The sequence below is a fragment of the Elephantulus edwardii genome, unplaced genomic scaffold (genome assembly GCF_000299155.1).
Source record: "Elephantulus edwardii isolate Elephantulus edwardi_28Jun2011 unplaced genomic scaffold, EleEdw1.0 scaffold00028, whole genome shotgun sequence".
NCBI lineage: Eukaryota > Metazoa > Chordata > Mammalia > Macroscelidea > Macroscelididae > Elephantulus > Elephantulus edwardii.
The window spans coordinates 6837800-6860809 of NW_006399778.1; positions in this window are offsets into that span (position 1 = coordinate 6837800).

A 23010-nucleotide genomic window follows, 5' to 3' on the forward strand; every position below is an offset into this window, starting at 1 on the left:
CCAGTAAAGCACTAAGATTGGTGTTGGGATGAATAGAAAGGGATACAAGAATGCATGGGACATGTCTGACCTGATGGAAATTGGTTTTGTGTTTTTCTTGCTACTGACAGGGACAGTTCCCTTCTGTGAAGCTGGTAAAAGTCAGAAAGGCCATCCTTACATGGCCCTTGCTCTTTTTAGAATGGCTTATCAGGTAATGGGGATCATTATATAACTGCCACATCTTACCACTGTTTCTGTTGTCACTTGCAACTCATAATGACCCTATGTACAACAGTTCTGAACCCTGTTCTATCCTGAGCCAATTTCATTGTCTACAACACACCTATCCCCATTACCCCAGTCATTGAGCCAATCCATTTCATGAAGTGTCTTCCTCTCTTGCCCTATCCCTTTACCCTTCCAAAACTAATGTCCTCCTTCAAGGACTGGGCCCTCTTGGCAACATGCCCCAAAGACGGAGCTTCAAAATCCTTGCCTCCAAGGAGTAACCTGGTTTCACCCTCTCCAGTACAGACTTCTTTGTTCTTTTAGCAGTCTGTGGTATGGTCAATACTCTTCTCCAGTGCCACAACTCAAAGGCATCGTTGCTTCTATTATCCTTAGTCATTGTCCAGCTCTCTGATGCATAGTAAGTGTGAAGACAATCAGGTGCACCTTAATCTCTAGACTTTATGAGGAGGAATGTGGCACCAGGATTGGAGGAGGACTCATCAAAAACCTGTGTTATGCAGATGGCATAGCCTTGCTTGCCAAAATTGAAGAGAATCTGAGGCATTTGCTGCAGAAGGTCAAGGACTTCAGCCTTCAATATGCATTGGAGTTCAACATCAAGAAAACAAAGATTCTCACCACTGATCCAGTGGCAGCATCATAAAGAAGAGATTGAGATTGTTAACACCTTCTGCTTACTTGGCTTCACAATCAACACTTTTGATTTCTAGCAGCCAGGAAATCAAAAGACAAATTGCATTGGGAAAATCTGTTGTCAAGGACTTCTCCAGAGTGCTGAAGAGCAATGATATCATTTTATCACTATAGGAGTATATTTTGGAGACATGCCATTCAATCTATGACAGGGATAAAGAACTCTGGAAGTGTTTTGGTGAGTTGTTTTTTTCCCCCCTGAATGGGTTAAAGCTAGTTCTAGACCAACCAGAGTTTTGCAACTTCTGCACATCAATTTTGAGATGAGTCATTTCTTGTCTGTCTTACATACTTTGGGCACATGGCCAGGAGGGATGAGTTCTTGGAGAAGGACATCATGCTTGGTAGGGTGGAGGGGCAGCGCAGGAGAGGAAGACCCTGGGTGAGATGGATTGATACAGTAACTGGAGCAATGGGGTAGGTGTGTCAGATTCAGTGAGACTGGCTCAAGACAGGACAGACTTCAGAGCTGCTGTGTATAGGGTCCGTATGAGTCACAGGCACATAACAATAACAATAACATTCCTTGTTATGGAATCAACTCATAGTAGACCCTCCAGTGGGTTTTCTGACTTTGTAAATCACAAGGGAGGAGATTGTTCATCCTTTTCCTGAGGAACCACCAGAGAGGCACTTCCTTTGGCTTAGCAGCCAACTCCCTACAGACTACATACAACACCAGAATTTCCTAGGAGTACCAGATGAAAGGTAAGTGTTGCTGTTGTTAAGTGTCCCGAGTTGACTCCTACTCATAAAGGTCTCATGTACAAGAGACTGAAAGCCAGCCTGATCCCGGAGCCATTATCGCAATCACTGCTGTGATTAAACCTATTATGACAGTCACTGTATCAATTCACTACACAGAGGGCTGAGAAATCCTGCTAAAGACTCATCCCTTGAACTCTTCCATCTGGGAGGAGGCTCTGATAAGATAATCATAAAGCACAAGACTGAGAGGGCAGCAGTTTATCATACCCATCTCTGTATTCTTAGACTCTGTTGCTGCTCAGCCCAACTCATTGCCAACGTGACTTCCCAGGAGATTGCCCCTCTTTTTTCCTGTATAGCAGTGGTGTAGTCTGACTTCCAGAGAGGCACTGTCTGTTAGTAGTAGATCATCAGTCAGATCTACCTCTTGTTACTAGGCATGTCAAGTCAGTTCCAACTCATAATCACCCAATATATCACAGAAAAAAACGCTGCCAGGCTCTGTGAGACCTAGTATGTTCTAATAAAATATTTCATATGGTAATGGATGTGAAATCTCTGTGAATCATCTGTGAATCATGTCAAGTATAATAACAGAATACAAGTAACTTAGGGAGCTCACGGTCTTGTAAACACGTGGTGGTTTTTTTTTAACCCTGTAACAATTTTAAAAGATTTTACTCTGTAGTCAATACTCTGTAACAAAAAATGATTACATAAAAGTTAGAATGACTAGTATTATTTAGAAATATGATACTTTTACATATTCTTGGACTATCTGACCACTAGGCCTATACTCACAACAGGCAATCAGCTTACACTTGATTGTTAACAAAATAAAAAAATGCCCATAGAGTTTACACCTGATTTTCAAGTAAATCAAAACAATCTACCCTCCAGAATTTAACTGCTTCGATATGGAGACTCTCAGACAAGACCTAACCAATTATTTTTTTTTAATTTCTGATTTCTTTACAAAGATTGAGTACATTATTTTTCACAAAAGATCTTTCCCATTTCCTTCACTCCACCCACCCATCGAATTGTGCTTTTAAATAAAAATGGCTGCCTACCAGGTCCTGATTGCTTAAACAAGAGGCTTCCAGTCCACAGCTGATTGTTAATAAAATCACAATGGCCAATCAGCTTACACTTGATTGTAACAAAAAACAATGCCCAATCAATCGGACACCAATTGACTTGTTTCAGTTAACAGATGCAAATTTGCATGTGCTCACCAGTATATGCCAGGAAATTTGGAGGATAACTGCCTGGCCAACAGATTTGAAAAGATCTTTATTTGTTCCCATTTCTAAGAAAGGTGATCCAACTGAATGTGAAAACTATTGAACAATATCATTAATATGACATGCAAGCAAAATGCTGCTGAAGATCATTCAAAAATGGCTAGAACAGTACATAGATAGGCAACTACCAGAAGTTCAAGCAGAATTTAGAAAAGGCTGTGGCACCAAGGATATTGCTGATGTCTGATGGATCCTGGCTGAAAGTAAGGATTACCAGAAGAAAGTCTATTTGTGCTTTATTGACTATGCAAAGGCATTTGACTGTGTGGATCTTAACAAGTTGTAGCTTACATTGAGAAGATTGAAAGTCCCAGAGCACTTGATTGTGCTCATGTGAAACCTATATCTGGCCCAGGAGGCTGTTGTGCAAACAGAGCAGGGGAACACTGCATGGTTTGAAATTAGGAAGGGAAGGTGTCAGGGTTGTATTCTTCCTTCATACCTATTCAATCTGTATGCTGGGCAAATTATCCATGAAGCTAGACTCTATGAAGGGGAGTGGCATCAGGATTGGAGGGAGACTCATCAATAACCTGTGTTATGCAGATGACACAACCTTTCTTGCTGAAAGTGAGGAGGACTTGAAGCACTTGTTGCAGAAGATCAAGGAATGCATTGGATGATGGATTGAATCTCAGTGTCAGGAAAACAAAAATTCTTACCACTGGACCAATAGGCAACATCATGATGGATGGAGAGGAGATTGAAACTGTCAACAGATTCCTCTTGCTTGGATCTACAATTAACACCTTGGTCTCAGCAGTCAGAAAATAAGAAAACACATTGCACTAGGAAATTCTGCTGTTAGAGACTTCTCCAAATTATTAAGGAGTAATGACACGCGGATTCGTGAAGTGGTCCATATTTTTACATGTTACAAGGAGAGAAGGACAGGTCCTTGGAGAGGGACATCATGCTTGGTAGGGTAAAGGGACAGTGCAGAAGGGGAAGGTCCCCTATGAGGTGGATTGATTCAGTGACTGGGGTAATTGGGATGGGTGTATCAGAGACGGTGTGATTGGCACAGGACAGAGCAGAGTTTAGGGCTGTTGTACATAGGGTCGCTATGAGTTGCAAGCGACTCAACGGAACATAACAACAACAACAACAATGATGTCAGTTTGAGGACTAAGGTGCCTCTGATTCAGGTACTGGTGTTTCTTAATCATTTGCTATCCATCGGAGAGCTGGACAATGAATAAGGATGACAGAAAAAGAATTGACACCTTTGACCTGCGGTGTTGGAGAAGAGCACTGAGCATCCATGGACGGCCAAGAGAATGAACAGATAAGTCTTGGAGAGAGTGCAGTTGGAGTGCTCTTTAGAGGCAAGAATGATGGTGCTTCACCTCACATACCTCTGTCAGGTTGCTAGGAGGGGCTATTCCTTGGAGAAGGACAAGATGCTGGGAAGAGTTGAGGGTTGGCAAAGGAGAGGAAGACCCTCAAGCAAGTGGATTGACACAGTGACTGATACAATGGGCTCTTGTGTATCAGGAAATGTGAAGATGGCACAGAATAGAATAGGGTTCAGACCTTTAGTTCATAGGGTCGCTATGAGTCGTCCTTGACTTGACGGCACCTAATAACAACAACAAGGGCAGTCTGATGCCTTTGAATTGTGGTGTTGGAGAAGATTGCCAAATATTCCATGTACTGTCAAAAGAACAAACAGATATATCTTGGAGAAGGTGCAGCCAGAGTACTCTTTGGAGGCATAGATTTATCTCACATACTTTGGCCATGTTGCTAAGAAAGATTATTCCTGCCTGTCTATGAAGATGGTGCCGAAAGCGAAGAAGGAAGCTCCTGCCCCTCCCAAAACTGAAGCCAAAGCAAAGGCATTAAAGGCCAAGAAGGCAGTCCTGAAGGGCATCCACAGCCCAAAAAAAAGAAGATCCACACGTCACCCACCTTCCGGTGGCCTAAGACGCTAAGACTCCAAAGACAGCCCAAGTACCCCAGGAAGAGCGCTCCCAGGAGAAACAAGCTTGAGCACTATGCCATCAAGTTTCTCCTGACCACTGAGTCAGCCATGATGAAGATAGAAGATTACAACACACTTGTGTTCACTGTGGATGTCAAGCCCCAAATTAAATAAGCTGTAAAGAAGCTCTATGACATTGATGTGGCCAAGGTAAAAACTTTGATTAGGCCTGATGGAGAGAAGAAGGCCTATGTTCGACTTGCTCCTGACTGTGATGATTTGGATGTTGCCAACAAAATTGGGATCACCTAAACAGTCCAGCTGGCTAATTCTAAATACAAATTTTTCTCACCTTAAAAAAAAAAGGTTATTCCTTGGAGAGGCACATCATGCTTGGGAAGTTAGAGGGATGGCAAAGGAAGAGAAGACCCTCAACCAGGAGGGTTGACACAGTCACTGCAGCAATGGACTTGAGTGTGTCAGATATTGTGAGGATAGCACGGGATAGGACAGGATTCAGATTGTTTGTTCATAGGATTGCTATGGGTTGTTCTTGACTCAACAGCACCTAACAACAACAAACAACAAGGCTACACTCACAAGCAGCAAAAATTAGTGGAGTTACCAGGTGCCTGGAAAGCATCATGCTTGTTACCTGTTAGTCTGGGCAAAGAGGGCCAAAGAGAAGAATGAAGAATTCAGAACTCAAATGCTGATGGCCTTGCTTGTTGCTGATAAGAAAACGGCCTTGCCTGTCTGGCTAAGCTAGCAGGTGGCTCATAAATCAGAGTGGAATGTCCCTCCCTAAAGACTCTGTTTATAAAAATCCTCCCCAGTAAGTTCACAGTGTGACTTCCCATTCTGCCTCTCCAGAATGAGGAACTCACCCGGGAGCTCCCCTTTCCCCCTTTAATAAAGCTGCATTAAGCTTTCTCTCATTCTCTCTGATTTCTTCTTTAAGTCCACTAACCTAACCTAACATTACCAAGTTGAGAGTGAATGAAAAAGAGGAAGATCCTCAATAAATGGATTGGCACTGTGGAGGCAACAGTGGGCTCCAGAATATCAATGATTATGAAGGTGGCTCAGGAGTGTGCAATGTTTTGTTGTACAAAAGGGTCTCTATCAGGAGGTATCTATTAAAAGGAGGCCATATGTTCTCCCATTCTCAAAATTCTCAAAGCCAAATAGCTAAACTCATTTTTATCAAGTCAATTGATCTCATAGTGACCATGGGGTTTCCAAGGCTATAGTCTTTATAGAAGCAGATTGCCGCACTTTTCTACCACAAAGAAGATAATGACTTCAACCACTAGCCTTTTGGTTAACTATCAAAGGCTTTAACTACTGTGCCACCAGGGATGCCATTGTCCCTACCACCCTTTTTGTTCTATACCAGTTTCCACCATTTGTTTATGTTATCTACTTGCGTTATCTTCAGAGTTACTATGCAGTCAGAATCAACTTCAGGGCCCACAACAACAATGTGTACAGCATTTGCATTTGAAAACTCTATCTAATGGGGCTCTGGTGACCTAGTGGTAAGCAGTTATGCTGCCAACCCAAAGGCAGGAAGATTGAATCCACCAGCTGCTCTGCAGGGAAAAGATAGGCAATCTCGTCCTGTGCAATTTACTGCTTCTGAAAACCCTCTGGAGGGTCAGCTTTGAGTCCTGACTCATCGCTAGAAACAGCTCAACCTCAGGGACAAGGACACTGGGGCACTGAGGACCCAGAGAGGAAGTGGTGAGAGAAACAGAAAACCAGATCTCCTCAAGTTCAAGACAGGCAATTCAACCAGAGCTCTGAAGAGAGCACAAGGGCAAGGTCTTAGGAGTGGACACAAAACAACTGGGTTCCTTCAACACCAGATAAGGTCCAGGAGCTCAACCAACGGTGAGTAACTTCCCCCTCCCAGCCTTCTGGCTTCTTCCACATCTCTGAGATGTAATAAACTGGACACCTATCTAGGCATGTGTCCTATCTCCATACCTTTTCAACCTATATGCAGAACAGATTGTCCGGGAGGCTGGGCTGTATGAGGAGACGTGCGGCATCAGGATTGGAGGAAGGCTTATCAACAATCTGCGTTATGTAGATGACACAGCCCTGCTTGCTGAAACTGAGGAGGACCTGAAGCACTTGCTGCAGAAGGTCAGAGACTGCAGCCTTCAGTATGGATTGAGGCTCAATATCAAGAAAATGAAGATTCTCACCATTGGGCCAACTGGCAGCATCAGGATGGATGGTGAAGAGATTGAGATTGTTAACAGCTTTAGTTTACTTGGCTTCACAGTCAACACTCTTGGCACCAGCAGCCAGAAAATTAAAAGACGTATTGCGATGGGAAAGTCTGCTATTAAAGACCTCTCCAATGTAATGAAGAGTCTGGAGACAAAGGTGTGCCTGATATAGGCCATGGTCTTTGCAATCACTTGTTATGCATCAGAAAGCTGGACAATGACTAGGGATGATAGAGGGAGAGTTGATGCCTTTGAGCTGTGGTGTTGGAGAAAAGTATTAAATATATCATGAACTACTAAGAAAAAGAACAAGTTCATCCTAGAGAGGGTTAAATCAGGCTGTTCCTTGGAGGCAAGGATTCTGAAACTCTGTCTGACATACTTTGGACATGTTGCAAGGAGGAACCAATCCTTGGAGAGGGACGTCATGCTCAGGAGGGTGGAGGGACAGCGCAGATGAGGAAGACCCTCAAAGAGGTGGATTGATTCAGTGACTAGGGTAATGGGAGCAGGTGTGTCAGAGACAGTGAGATTGGCACAGGATAGAGCAGGGTTTAGTGCTGTTGTACATAGGATTGCTATGAGTCGCAGGCGACTCGATGGCACATAAAAACAACATCTAGATCTGGCGGGTAGATGTCAGGGCTCCTGAGATTTTGTAGGATCTTCCCTCCACCCCCTTAACTGCAATTTGAGTGGAAGTTCACAAAAGAAATTTCTTTTCTGCTTAACTGCTCATGTAGAGTTTGTTTTAGGGTATTAATTACAATATTCACAAGGTAACCACATTCTTCGCACTTCCTCCTTGTGGCTCTCCCTTATCTTTCAGTCATACCCCTTCCTTCTTTCCTTCCTTCCTTCTAACTTTTAGTGTTGTTGTTGTTGTTGTTAGGTGCCATAGAGTTGAGTCCAACTCATAGCAACCCTATGCCTCAGATCAAAACCTTGCCGGATCCTACGCTCGCCTCACAATCATGCTCAAGCCCAATTGGTGCAGTCACTGTGTAAATCCATCTTCCTGAGGGTCTTCTCCTCCTCAGACCCTCCATCTCCCAAGAACTGACCCCTCTTCACAGTCACCAGCAGCCAGAAAATTAAAAGACATATTGTGATGGGAAAGTCTGCTATTAGAGACCTCTCCAATATAATGAAGAGTCTGGAGACAAAGGTGTGTCCAAAGTGTGTGAGAAGAAATCTCACAATTTTTTGCTTCTAAGGAGCACTGTGGCTGCATCCTCCCCACCCAGATTGGCTTGCTCTTCCATCAGTTCATGGTACATTCAGTACTCTGTCACCACCACAATTCGAAGGTGTCAGTTCTTCTCCAGCCTTCCTTAGTCAACGTCCATCTTTCACATGCATGTGAAGCTTGTCTCCACTATATGGTTGATTATTCTAAGGAGTCAGGGCCTCCTTGGTGTTACTATTAACCTTCTGGTGATCTCCTTCTGAAAGGTCATGTGAATCTCCATGAATCTTTGGTTTGGTAAGCTGCTTTACCAATTACACACTTAAACAGCAGCCAGTGGACCAGGAAAGAATCCCAAAATGCTAGAATTGGAAGATCCTTTAGAGATCAGCTGGTGAGGTCAAGCCTCATTTTATAGATGGGAAGTCTGAGGCAAAGAGAAAAGGCAAAGAGTGGCTAGATAGGACTAGATACCACCCTAGTCCTCTAGGCCAGACACTGGTGGCATGGTGCACATTGAATTGCACTAGCGACCAAACATGGTTCCAATCTCCAATAGCTTGAACCCACCAGAGACTAGGGTGACTTCTGGGAAGAAAGATAGGCAGTCTTCTCCTATTAAGATGAACAGTCTCTAAAACCCAGTGAAGAATTGTGATGAGTTGGAATCCACTCAACAATGAGTTTGAGACCCTGAGGCCAGGCACCTGGTTCAGAGGGCCCTCCTCTCCATGGAAGAGTGTGTGGAAGGATGTGGTCCTGGCAGCATAGCCCAGGGCTGTGTTCCAGCTCCGCAGCCTCTGACAAACCACTCTATTTCTCACTGCTCACTTCTGCTGAGAAATCCACTTGGACCCTGAAGGCATCTCGGGTTTGACTGGGAGACGGTGCCAGCATGTTTTGTACCTAGATGTGTGTACTTTAAGGGATTCTAAATTATAACAAAACAGATTTGTCCTGGAAAGGGTTAAATCGGGTGGCTCCTTGGAGGCAAGGATTCTGAGGCTCCGTCTAACATACTTTGGACATGTTGTGGAGAGAGACCGGTCCTTAGAGAGGGACATCATGCTTGGGAGGGTGGAGGGACAGCGCAGGAAAGGAAGGCCCTCTATGAAGTGGATTGATTCAGTGACTGGGATAATTGGGATGGGAGTGTGAGAGACAGTGCGATTGGCACAGGACAGAGCGGAGTTTAGGGCTGTTGTACATAGGGTCGCTATGAGTCGCAAGTGACTCGATGGCACATAACAACAACAACAACAACAAATGATAATGGCCATAATTTTTACTTTCACCTCATCTTACTTCATCGATATCATTTGCTAAGAAAAAGATGAGGATAAACTGAGGCAGCAGATTGCTTCGAACTAGGATGGGTGCCAAGTAGAGGTACCTTGAGCACATGAAGCTCAGGGCTGAATCTTCAAGGGCAGAGAAGGGGATGGAAAAGATGTGGAAAGGCCTCAGGGGACAGTGCCATGATGACCCTTGTGGCTCATCTAGAGCTGCCCAGGGCCCCAGCATCAGCTTCCTCTTCCAGGGAAGTGTGTCTTTCACTCTTGCTCACCATTCCTGGAAAAGCAGGGATGGTGGTCCAGTGGGCAGTCAGGGTCAGTTCAGCAGAGCCCACCAGCATGTCTCTTCTCTCTTCTTTGGTTGTGTCTGTTAGTTTTACTGCATGCCCTGGAGATGCGCATTGTTGTGATGTGCCCTTGAGGAGGAATAGACTCAGAGCTGACCCTCCAGTAGGTTTTCAGAGGCTATACTTCACATGACAGGAGATTGCCTCATCTTTATCCTGCAGTGCAGTCAGTGGATTCAAACTGCCTCCCTTTGGGTTGGCAGCACAGCTCCTTACCACCAGACCACCAGAGCTCCCTCAGAGATGCATAAGCTATCCAAGACTCAGAGTCATCATCCTAGTGGGCTGTTTGGAAATTGGATCTTAGGACACATTGAACTTCTTTCTCCCAATATCCTGCATAGACTTCCAGGGTCACATGCAGAGTATCAGGGTGAGAGAGACCTCTGGTTCCCACTACAATGTATGCCCATTGTCTGAATGGACTTGCTTCCTTAGCATGCCTGGATTACAGAGATCTTTGCCAAGATTTGAAATCTCTGTCCTTGGGCTCAATCTCTGAGGTGTGTGGCCCAGCTATCCTCTGAGTGGGGCCCTGGGCCCCAACACTCAAGAGACCCGTGACATCTGGGGTGATCTTATCTCTCTCTCCTTACAGTGGTTCTCAAGGCACTCTCCTCTCTCAACCCACCAGGGAATCCAGCTTAATCTCATTGAACTCAGGTTTTTATCAAGGGCTGCAAGTGGTGTCATCAAATACCTTCTGCTTTCTACCTTACCTTTGCAAAAAGTCTCTGAGTCAGGAGGCACAAAGGGTGTTCTTTGGGGGAGACAGGCAGCTCTTTCTTTCTGATAAGGAAAAGGGAGGTTCAGATGCAATAGAGATTGCTCTAGGTCATCTGACTGAGAATGATAGAGTCATCCTTTAAGTCTAGATTTACGGGCCTCCAAAGCTGGTGGTATCAACTCCAAGTCACATGGAAGACCCAAGCCTCCCTCACTCATTAGTCAGATGATCTCAGGTGAGTTTCATCACTTTTCTGAACCTGTTAAAATGAATATCTAATAACATTGCCAACCTGTCTCCAGAGTGTGATTTGTTCTCAACCTAGCATCTCTAGAGCCTTTATCACACACTGGGGCTCTATTAGCATGGGACTTTATCAGATGTAATCCTCACAACAGCCCGTGGGAGAGATTCTATCATTACTCACATCTGCGAGATGAGAAAATGTAGTTCAGATAGACTTAATCATGTAAGGTCATCTTACCCAAGGTGGTTCGTGGCTCAAATTCAAATCTGTCTGAATCTAGAACAATACTAGATGATGGTGAGAATCAAATAAGAGAATGAGTGTGGAGGTGGCTTCATAAACTTGAAGGTACACAGTTTGCATTGAGACCTTCATCATTGTCACTTACAGGCTGTGTTTCTGGCTCCTCAGCAGAGGACAGCTGGGAGTCCTGGCAGAGGGTGAGGAGAGCAGGTGATATAAACACACTGGTCTTCATTGCCTGGGTCCAATAGTCACTTTGTGTTACCCACTCTGTGCCAAGTCTCGAGGCTTCAACCACTGACCCAGGCAACTTCTGTTTCTGGAGAATCATCTCTGACAATCATTGTGACCTCCCGGCCTGTGGTTAGTACTGTCATTATTTCACTTCATCCTAACCAACATACTTTCACCATACTTAGTCAACCTGTATGCTGAGCAAATAATCCAAGAAACTGGAATATGTGAAGAACACAGCATCAGGATCAGAAGGAGACTCATCAGCAATGTACAGGTGACATCACTTGTTAGCTGGGAGTGAAGAAGACTTCATAAGCACTTACTTATGAAAACCAAAAACGACACAGTCTTCAGCATGGGTGATATCCCAACATAAAGAAAGCAGACATTCTTACAACTGGGACAATCAACAACATAATGACGAACAGAAAGAAGGTTGACATTGTCAAGGCTTTTATTTGACTTAGAGCCATAATCAACACTCATGGAAACAGCAATCAAGAAATCAAACAATGACCTACATTGGGCAAATCTCTTATCTTCAGCTAAAGTTTTTAAAATATTAAAAACTAAAGATAGGATTAACTTGACTAAAGCCATTTCCAATCACCTGACAGAGATACAAAAACATCAATAGTGCATAAGGAAGACTGTGGAGGAATTGATATTTTTAATTGCACTGTGAGCAAAGCATATTCAATATGCCATGGATGAACAGAAGAACAAGCAAATCTGCCTTGGAAGAAATACAGCTAGATACTCTTTAGAGGAGAGGATGGAGGGCCCTGGAGGCAAAGTCTGTAGGATGCTGTGCTGAAAATCAGAAGAGAGAATGGAGGGATTTCATCTCACTTCGGATGTAATATCAGTAGAACCTCGTCCCTAAGGAAGGAATGTGTGCTTGATAAAGTATGTGTTGTTTGTTGTAGTTATGTGCTGTCAGGAAGGAACTGACCCATAGGTAACCCTACAGTGGGTTTTCAGAGGTAGTAAATCTCATGGGAGAAGATTTCCTCTCCTCCCTCAGTGGAGCAGTGGTGGATTTGAACTGTGTGCCTTTGGGATTGCAGTGCAGCTTCTTCTAACCACTAACCCATCAAGTCAGCAAAAAAAGGGAAGATTGTCAATAAGATCGATTGGTAGAATGGCTGCAACATGGGTTGAAATAGCATTTGTTATGAAGAAGGCACAGAACCAGACAGTGTTTGATTGTATTGTGCAGAGGACCACAATGAGTGGAAACCAACTCAGTGGCATCTAACAACAACCTTGTCACAGCCTTATGAAGGAAGTTCTCTTTCTCTCCTCACTGTGAGGGAGAAAGCTAAAGTTAAGGGAGAAAAACGACTTGGCCAAGGCCAAAGGGTCAGGGGTCAGTGGGAGTGTGGACAATCTGAGCCACAGCCCAGAGATGTAGCCCCACTAAGTCTTCTCCCAACAAAGGTCAGGGAAGCATAAAACCATTCCCTCTTCCCTCCATCTACTGGGGAGACACAGGGTCTGAGGGTATGGTGGTGTCCTGGCCCTTATCACATCTTTCAAGTCCCCAATGTCAAAGGAAGAAAATTACAGACAAGGGGAAATCGTCTGGGTAAACTCAAACAGAGGGAGCCCCACAGTGTCACTACTGGCACACAGGAGGAAAGCCTACTGGACATCCCACCTCAATGGGAGGCTGTTACTGATGACCTGAGACAGAAGTGCTGCATGAATGAGTCCTGTGGGCTTTTGCTTCTCCTGCTCTCCCCTGGCTGGAGGCAAGGCGGCTGATCTATGCATGCAGTGGCTCAGAGGCAGCTCCTCCCTACCGCAGCCCTCACACCATCTCTTTTCTCAGTGCTCCTCTGTCTCTCTGGAGACTGGGGCCCACGTCAAAATTCCCCATTGAGAACCCCAGCTGTGTTCACAGTGATGCCTCGACTGGACTCACTAAATACATCTGCAACTTTCCCCAGGCCTGAGCCCTGGGAAATTTTTGGAGCCGGAAGCAGGAGGCTGGGAGCCTGCTAAGAACCAGGGAAGATAAAGGGGCTTCACCAATCTTTTCTGGTCCTCATATGAGATCAATTTTATTAACACCTACATTATAGATGGGCCCACTGAAAAACAGGGTGCCTAACAATACAAACAGACATAGGATTCACATTCACAATTGTTTTCTCAGTACTTTCCACTAATTCCTCCAGTAGCGAAAGGGAATGGGCTACAAAAGTGTTCCAGAAGGCTCACATTATTAAAAGAACAGTTTCTGTTTTAAAATGGGTAACTAAATCAAGAAAGGTGACCCAACAGAGTGTGGAAACTATAGAACAATCTCACTGATTTCACATGCAAGCAAGATTTTACTGAAGATTATCCAAAAACGATTGGAACAGCACATCAGCAGAGAACTGCCAGAAGTCCAGGCTGGGTTTAGAAGGGGTCGTGGTACTAGAGATATTGTAGCTGATGTTAGATGGATCTTAGCTGAAAGCAGAGAATACCAGAGGAATGTCTATCTGTGTTTCATTGACTATGCAAAGGCATTTGACTGTGTGGATCATAACAAACTGTGGCTGACTCTGAGAAGAATGGGAATGCCAGAACACTTGATCATGCTAATGCGAAACCTATACTTGGACCAGGAGGCAGTCGTCAGAACAGAGAAAGGGAACACTGCATGGTTCAAAATTGGGAAGGGCGTATGCCAGGGATGCATCCTATCTCCATACCTTTTCAACCTATATGCAGAACAGATTATCCAGGAGGCTGGGCTCTATGAGGAGAAATGTGGGGTCAGGATTGGTGGACGATTTATCAACAACCCGAGTTATGCGGGTGACACAACCCTGCTTGCTGAAACTGAAGAGGACCTGAAGCACCTGCTGCAGAGGGTCAAGGACTGCAGCCTCCAATACGGATTGAGGCTCAATGTCAAGAAGACAAAGATTCTCACCACTGGACCAAGTGGCAACATCAGGATGGATGGTGAAGAGACTGAGATTGTACACAGCTGCTTTAGTTTGCTTGGCTCCACAGTCAACACTCTTGGCACCAGTAGCCAGGAAATTAAAAGATGTATTGTGATGGGAAAGTCTGCTGTTAGGGACTTCTCCAAAGTACTGAAGAGCAATGGTGTCTCTTTGAAGACTAAGGTGCATTTGATACAGGCCATGGTCTTCGCAATCACTTGTTATGCATCAGAGAGTTGGACAATGACCAAAGAGGATAGAAGGAGAATTGATGCCTTTGAGCTGTGGTGCTGGAGAAGAATATTGAGAATACCATGGACTGCTAGGAAAACAAACAGATTTGTCCTGGAAAGGGTTAAACCGGGTGGCTCCTTGGAGGCAAGGATTCTGAAGCTCCGTCTAACATACTTTGGACATGTTGTGAGGAGAGACCCGGTCCTTGGAGAGGGACATCATGCTTGGGAGGGTGGAGGGACGGCGCAGGTGGGGGAAGGCCCTCTATGAGGTGGATTGATTCAGTGACTGGGATAATTGGGTTGGGAGTGTCGGAGACAGTGCGATTGGCACAGGACAGAGTGGAGTTTAGGGCTGTTGTACATAGGGTCGCTATGAGTGGCAAGCGACTCGATGGCACATAATAACAACAACAACAACTAAATCAGAGCAAACCATCATTGTTTCAATATTTTAAAGTTTTCTTTCCCCTCTTAAGAACAGAAGTGTTTCAGAAGTTTCCAGGATAAACAGAAGACTCAGAAACAGCAGTTGTTGTTAGGTGCCACCAAGTTAACTCCCACTCGTAGCAATCCTGTGCAAAACAGAACAAAGCCCTGTCCATTCCTGCACCATTTTATAATCCCCGCTGTGCTTGGGTCCGTTGCTGCAGTCACTGCATCAATTCGTCTGATTGAGGGTCGTCTTTTTCACTGACTCTGTACTAACGGACAGTGGAGAAATGCAGCAGCATGAGTCAAAACAAGACCAGAGACCCACTGTGAACAGACCATCAATTGCTCATGGACAAGTTCAAGCAGAAGCCAAAGAAAATGAAAACAAGTTCATTCAGTTAGTGGCACTCAAACAAAACGTGTTTACAACCAGGCAATTTGCCATTTGGCCACAGGACTAGCTTTGGCTAGTAGTATTATTTTTCACATTGTTTTTGAAAAGTGAGCCAAAGGCAAGATACAGGAAGCATCAGGAACTCTGATACTAAAAAACAGAAGGAAATAAGGAAAATAAAGATAGAACTTGTGCAGATTTGCCTCCAGCTTCGCAATCTGCTTATCTGATCAAATTTCTCATCTGTCATAAAGCAACACCATAGAGTCAGCTTAAATAAAAGCAAACAGAGTTTATTTAGAGGCAGAGTCTGTCTGGACCAGGGGACCGTCCATTGCCACAGAGTGAAATGACTGCTCCACCACAGAGAAGGAAACGGTCTTAAAAGGTTGGAGTGGGAACAAGAGTTACAAAATTCATAATGGGCTGAAAGACCTTCAGGGAAGTTAAAGGTGAAGGGATAATTTGGCAATGACAAGTCCAGAACACATAAGTGATAGTACATGATTGGTCAAAGACAGATGCCATTCAGGTTGTTCAAGAGTGGTCCCAGGAGTGCAGAACAGGACTTGTTTTCTGGTAACCTGTTATTAATCATATTTGTTTCCATCCCTGAAAATGGTAATGCAACAAAATGTAAAAATTATCAATATCATTAAAATTACATGCAAGTAAAATCTTGCTGAAGATTATTTTAAAACGGCTAGAATAGTACACCCACAGAAAATGAAATCCAAATCTAAGTAGGATTTAGAAGAGGCTGGAGGACTTGGGGAAGGAGGGTATTAAGGCTATACAAATGAGGTATACATAATTCTAATGAGGGAATTGGTCTATTTTTGCCATCCTTCTAGGCTTAAAATGAGTCATTTAGAGAGGCAGAAAGATCAGGAGCAAAGTATGTTCTTTGCACATAGAGTCCCTACATTGATAGCCTCCTACATACAGGAGACAGATGTAAAATCAAAGATGGTGAGAAGTGGCAGCAAGCACGACAGAGCCCGGAGGCAGAGAAATGGCAGCAAAAGAGCCAGGACGCTGACACGAAACAGTCTGGTGCACCTCCTGGCCCTCTGACTGAGGCAGCTGCAGTGGCTGTGCCAACCAGCAGATAGAGAGGGCCAAACATTTTAGGGCAGGAGGCCTTTCTGGTGGAGTGAGGTACTTCTGGGTACTTGCTGGCAGAACTAAAAGAGCTCAGTGTCATTGCTCCAGCAGGGGAGGGGTCGGGCTGGGGGTGGAAGGTTAAGAAAGGGACTTGCCCTGAATGAGACAAGAGAAGCCTGACCAGAGAAATGAGAAGAGCCCTACATAGTCTAGGGGAGCTGAGCAAGCTATCCTGCCCCAAAAAGAGACTTTGTCTACATGTTTCCACACCCTGATCCTGAGCTACTTCCCCAATAAATCTGATAACTACAAGTATAATCAATGGATTCTGGGTGGTTACAGCAATGAATTATCAAACCCCAGAAAAGAAGGAGAGAGTTCTGTATGAGGAACAAGTGGTGTTAGAATTGGTAAAAAGGTTGGAGGGTGGAAGTTGTATCTGACCTCCACCTCATAGGAATCAGTCTTGGGCTGATGTTCACCTTGATTCTCTCCTCCTCCTAGTGAAGTCAGAGGTGACAGCCTGATGACAACATGTGATGCTATTTTCACACCATTAAAGTGGGAAGACTTACAATTTCTTTTCATATAGCATGTATATAATTTAAAATAAATATTAAGTCATCTTTGCTGTTCTTGTTAGGTGCCCTCAAGTTGAGTTCAATTCATAGCAACCCCGTGAACAACAGATCTGAACCTTGACCTATCATCGTGTCCATCCGTCTTCCTCTCCTTCATTAATCCTCCACCTTTCCAAGTATGATGTCCCTCTCTAAGGAAGAGCATCTCATAACAACATGCCCAAAGTATGTGAGATGAAGTTTTGTCATTTTTACCTCCAAGGAGCACTCTGGCTACACTTTCTCCAAGGCTTAGCTGTCTTGTCTCTGACAGTCCATGGGATGTTCAGTGTTCTTCTCCAACACCACAACTCAAAGGCATCAATTCTTCTTCTGTCATCCTTGTTCATTGTCCAGCTCTCAGCAGCATAGAAAGTGATTGAAAAGACCATAACCTGAATAAGGCTTGCCTTGCCTTCAAACTGACATCGTTGTTCCTCAATAATTTAGGTCTCTGACAGCAGACTTTCACATTTAAATATGTTTCTTGATCTCCTGACTGATGATATCAAGGATGCCAATTGTAAATTCAAGTAAGATGAAGTTGTTGACAGTTTCAGTCTTTTATCCATGTATAATGATAGCACACATCAGCCCAGTGGTGAGAATTTTTGTTAATGTTGAGATGGAATCCATATTGAAAGCTGTATTCCTTGATCTTCTGCAGCAAGACCTTTGAGTCCTCCTCATTTTCAGCAAGTGAGGTTGTGTCATCTGCATAATACAGGTTGTTGATGAGTCTTTCTGCAATCCTGATACGACATTCTTCTTAACAGAGTTTAGTTGCTCAAATAATTTTTTAAGCATACAGATAGATAAATAAAAAGGATACATCTCCAACAGGCACATTTCCTGATTTAAAACCATATGAAGATAATGAAGTGTTCTGGGATTCCAGTTCTTCTCAATGTTAGTCATAACTTGTTATGATTCATGTAGTCAAATGCCTTTGCATAGTCAATGAAGTACCAAGAGCCATTCTTCTGGATTCTCTTCTTTCCGTCAGGATCCATCTGATATCAGCAGTACCTTTTCTAAATCCAGCTTAAACTTCTATTAGTTCTATGTCTATGTATTCTTTTAGCCATTTTTAATGATCTTTGACAATATTCAAATTGCACATTATAATAATGATATTGTTTTATAATTTCCACATGCTTCTGAATCATCTTTGTTCAGAATGGGAACAAATATATGTAATATACATCTCTTCCAGCTAGGTAGCTGTCCTCTAAATTTCCTGGCATAGACTGGTGACCACGTCCAGCACTGTATCTGTTAGTTGAAACATGTCAGTTGGTATCACCTTAATTCTTGGAACATTAATTTTTGCCAATGGCTTCCATGCAGCTTGAACTTCTTCCCTCATTACTAGTGACTGTTGATCATATGATATTTGCTGAAATATTTCAGTGTCAGCCAATTCTTTTTTTTTTACAGTGATTCTTTTTATTTCCTCCATCTTCCTTTGATGCTTCCTGGATCATTCAAGATTTAACCCACAGAATCTCTCAGTACTGCAATCCATACTTGAATTTGTTTTTCAGTTCTTTCAGCTTGAAAAATGCTGAGTGAGTTCTTTCCTTTTTATTTTACAATTCCAGCTCTCTGCACATTCCTTCATAACACTTTCTTCTCAAGCTGTCCTTTGAAATCTTTTGTTCACCTCTTTTACCTCAGCACCTCTTCCCTTTGTCTTGGCTTCTTGATGCTCTAGTGCAATTTTCAGAGAAGAGCAATAGCACAGAGATGAGCTCACACTGATGGACGGATGGGATATGCCACCTGGATGGAAATGGCTAAGGGACTGAGAAATACTGGGGTTACAGAAGCAGAGACAGGATCTCCAGAGCTGACACAGGGAGCATCTTCACCTAGATTCAGTGGTCTAAATTGGGACTTCTAGTCTCTTAACTGTGAGAAAATAAATGTCTGTTTATTAAAGTCACACACTTGTGATATTTTTGTTATAACATCACTAAATGACTAAGACAGATGGTCCTGGACTCAAGCTCTGTGGTTGGGTATTACTCTTTTGTGTGACCATAAAAGCCATTTCATCTTTCTGTATTTCTCTCTACTCGACATTAAAACAAAGAGGATGTCTAACCAGCAGAAAGCAGGGCATGGAGACACATGGCCATGAGTGTCTCTCTGAAAGGGCAAGAGGGAGTGAGAATAGCACAGCCCCTCAGCACCCCAGAGCAGAAAGCAGATCAAGAGCCCATAGCCCAGCCTCATGGTGTCTCTAGAGCCCCAGCAGCAGCAAGAGGTTCATTCATTTGTAGCTGGTTGAAAGTTATGGTACCAACAATAGGGTTTATTAGGGAATTGAGTAGGGGAAGCAAAGAATATCTCACAATAGAAGTCCAAGCTTTAACCCAATAGTTCCAAGGCACAATTCCTTAATAAGTGCAGGATCTGGTTTCAGGTAAGCAGTCAAATAAAAATCATCCAGCGAAGTTTGCCTCAGAGTAGTTGTAACCAAATCATCCAGCAAGCTTTGCCTCAGAGTAATTAATTATAAGTCAGCTTTTCCTTCAAACATCTGGCAAGAATAAACAAACTTTTAACTGTGGCCAGCACAAATGCAAGGTCACACCTTGCCACTGTTTGTCCACAGCAAGGCCACCATCTCTCCACCACCAAGGTCTTGCCACCACAAGCCTTGCTTGCCTCAAGTCTTGCCACCAGGGTGGAAAGTACTCTTTCTCTTTTCCTAGTCCCACAGCTGTTGATAATTTGTAAGACCATACTGATTTTCAAATCATGTGTCTTAGAGTTAAGGAAGCTGGAAACCAGAGGCTAAATGCTTTTTTTTAAAACAAAAAAAGCCAACTTTTAGGCTAACACTACAGAGAATGATATCAGTAACTCCCTCTCTAAATCACTGAGAGGGTACCCATGTAAAGTTTACACAATGCTTAGCAAATCCAGCTCAGTTCTACTCTCATCTGTGCATTAATGTCAGAGTAGGTTAGGGTCTGAAAGACTCAGACTCACTCCCTTAAATCAGAACTGACTCATTGCTGACCCTCAATTGGATTTTGAGTTTGTAAATTGCACAAGAAGGGATTGTTCATCATTTTGGATTCAAACCACCAGAGGGGGTAGAACTTGGGTTATCAGTGCAACACTCTGCAGACTATGCCACCAGAACACTCTGCTCTGAAAGGACGTCCCTAAGTTCCAGTGTCACAGACTCTTGGAGGGGAACTTATGAAATGTTAAACCAAGTATGCTTTTCTCCTCCCTGGTGTATGTCCAATCAGACATCTTTCCCCAACAGATCAGTTTGTGCTTAGAAAATCTTGAAATAATTCTCCTCATGGTTTTCACAATGAAAAGTTCCTTCACCGAAATTCATTCAACAATCATTTTTTAGTCCCAGTGTGTCCTTCATCAGTTGCTAAACTGTAGTAGCTTGTGTGTTGCTGTGATGTTGAGGGTTACCTAAGCTGTAGTATATCAAATACCAAGACCCATGATGGCAGTTTCCAGTGAAGTTTTCAGACTAAGACTAGGAAGCAGAATTAGCCATCAACTTCTGAAATAATGGGACTTTGAAACCCTGTGAATAGGATTGGAACCTTGTTTGATCTAGTACCAGAAAATGAGGCCCTTAGGTTAGAAAGTACTCAAAGTATGACTAGGGAACCTCTTCAAAATAGCTCAAAACTTCAAGCTCATTGTCATCAAGCCAGAACCAACCCATGGCTGACTCTTCTCTGAGTTTCTGAGACTATAAATCACACAGGAGGAAATTGCCCATCTTTCTTCCCAGGAGTTGCTAAGTTTACTTTAATGTCATGGATGGAGTAAAACTTTCACCCAAGGAAAGGCCTTTATTTGCTTATGTTACAAGACTTAACACGAGGAAAAACATCTACAAACATTTATTAAATATTGGAATGTGGAATGCATAAAGTATGAATGTAGGAAGATTGGAAGTTACTAAAAAATGAAACTCATGAAGATTGATGTCCTAAGCATTTGTGAGCTGAAACAGCCTAGTATTGGCTATTTTAAATCAGATAATCAAATGGTCTATTGGTAAATTGAAGAGAAAATGAGTTGCATTCAGCATCATAAAGATCTATCCTGAAGGTTAATACCATCAGTGATACAATAATATCCATAAACATAAAAAGAAGACCTCTTAATACAACTATTATTCAGATAATCACTAAAACCAAAGGTGGGAAAGTTGAGGATCTGTATAAATTTCAGTAGTCTGAATTTACTGAATGTACAACCAAGATGTATCAATAATAGTTGGTGATTGGAATGCAAAGACTGGAAGTAAAGGAAAAGGATTGGTAGTCAAAAGTATGATTTTGGTAATAGATACAAGATCAAAGATCATATGATAGAATTTTGCACCGCCAATGACTTTTCATTGCAAATACTTGTTTTGTTTTGGGGGTTTTTTTTGTGTGTGTATACGTGCCATCAAATCAGATCTGACTGGCACAGGAGAAGATTGTCCCTCCTTCTCAAGCAGAGCGGTGGAGCTCACCACAAATACTTTCTTTTTAAAAAAGAAAACCAATGTAAATACACAGATATACACATCGACTTGCCTGATGGAATACATAAGCATATACAACCACACTTGCCAAAATAGATGGTGGGGAAGCTGAATATTATCAGTCAGAATAATATGAGGGACAGACTGTGGAACAGCTCACATGCAAGTTTAAATTGAAACTGAAGAAAATAAAAACTAGTCCACAAGAGCTAAAACATAATCTTGAGTATATCTCATCTGAATTTAGAGACCATCTTAAGGAATAGACTCATCTAACTACATGTTCAAAGAATGAAAGAGGAAACTTCACCGTCTTTGCTTCCAAGGAGCACTCAGGCTGCACTTTTTCCAAGACATATCTATTTGTTCTTTTGGCTGTCATGGGATATTCAGCACTCTTTTCCAATACCACAATCCCACACTCAACTCTTGATAGTCAGGAGAGCAGGAGACATACTGATATGGACAAGTCTGCTGTCAGGAACCTCTCAAAAATACTAAAGAGTAATGATGTCAGTTTGAAGACTAAGATGCACTTGATTCAGGCCATGGTCTGTTCAATCACTTGCTGTGCATCTGAAAACTGGACAGTGAATAAGAATGACAGAAGAAGAATTGATGCTCTTGAGTTGTGATGTTGTAGAAGAGAGCTGAATATCCCAAAGACTGAAAAAAAACCCAAACACCCAGATATGTCAGGGGAAAGGTGAAACCAGGTGCTCCTTGGAGTCAAGAATGATAAAGCTTTGTCTCTCACACTATGGACATTTTGCTAAGATAGGCTATTCCTTGGAAAGGGATGTTGATGTTGTTGTTGTTGCTGCTGGTTGTCGAGTCACTTGTGACTCATAGAAACCCTAAGTACAACAGCCCTGAAACCTGCTCTATTCTGTGCCAATTTTACTATCTCTGACACACCTACCCTCATTACTCCAGTCACTGTATCAATACATCTCATCGAAGGTCTCCCTCTCTTTTTCTGTCCCTCCACCCTTCCAAGTATGATGTCCTTTTCCAAAGACCAGCCACTCCTTGCAACATGCCCAAAGTATGTCAGACGAGGCCTCAGAATCCTTGCCTCAAAGGAGCAGGCTGGCTACACCCTCTCTAGGATGAATCTGTTTGTACTCCTGGCAGTCCATGGTATATTAAAAACTCTTCTCCAGTACTACAGCTCAAAGGCATCAATTATCTTTCCATCATCCCTAGTCATTGTCCAACTCTCTGACACATAGCAAGCAACTGCCAACTATGGCCTGGATCAGGTGCACCTTAGTCTCCAGACTAACGTCACTGCTCTTCAGCACTCTGGAAAGGACCCTGACAGCTGACTTTCCCAATG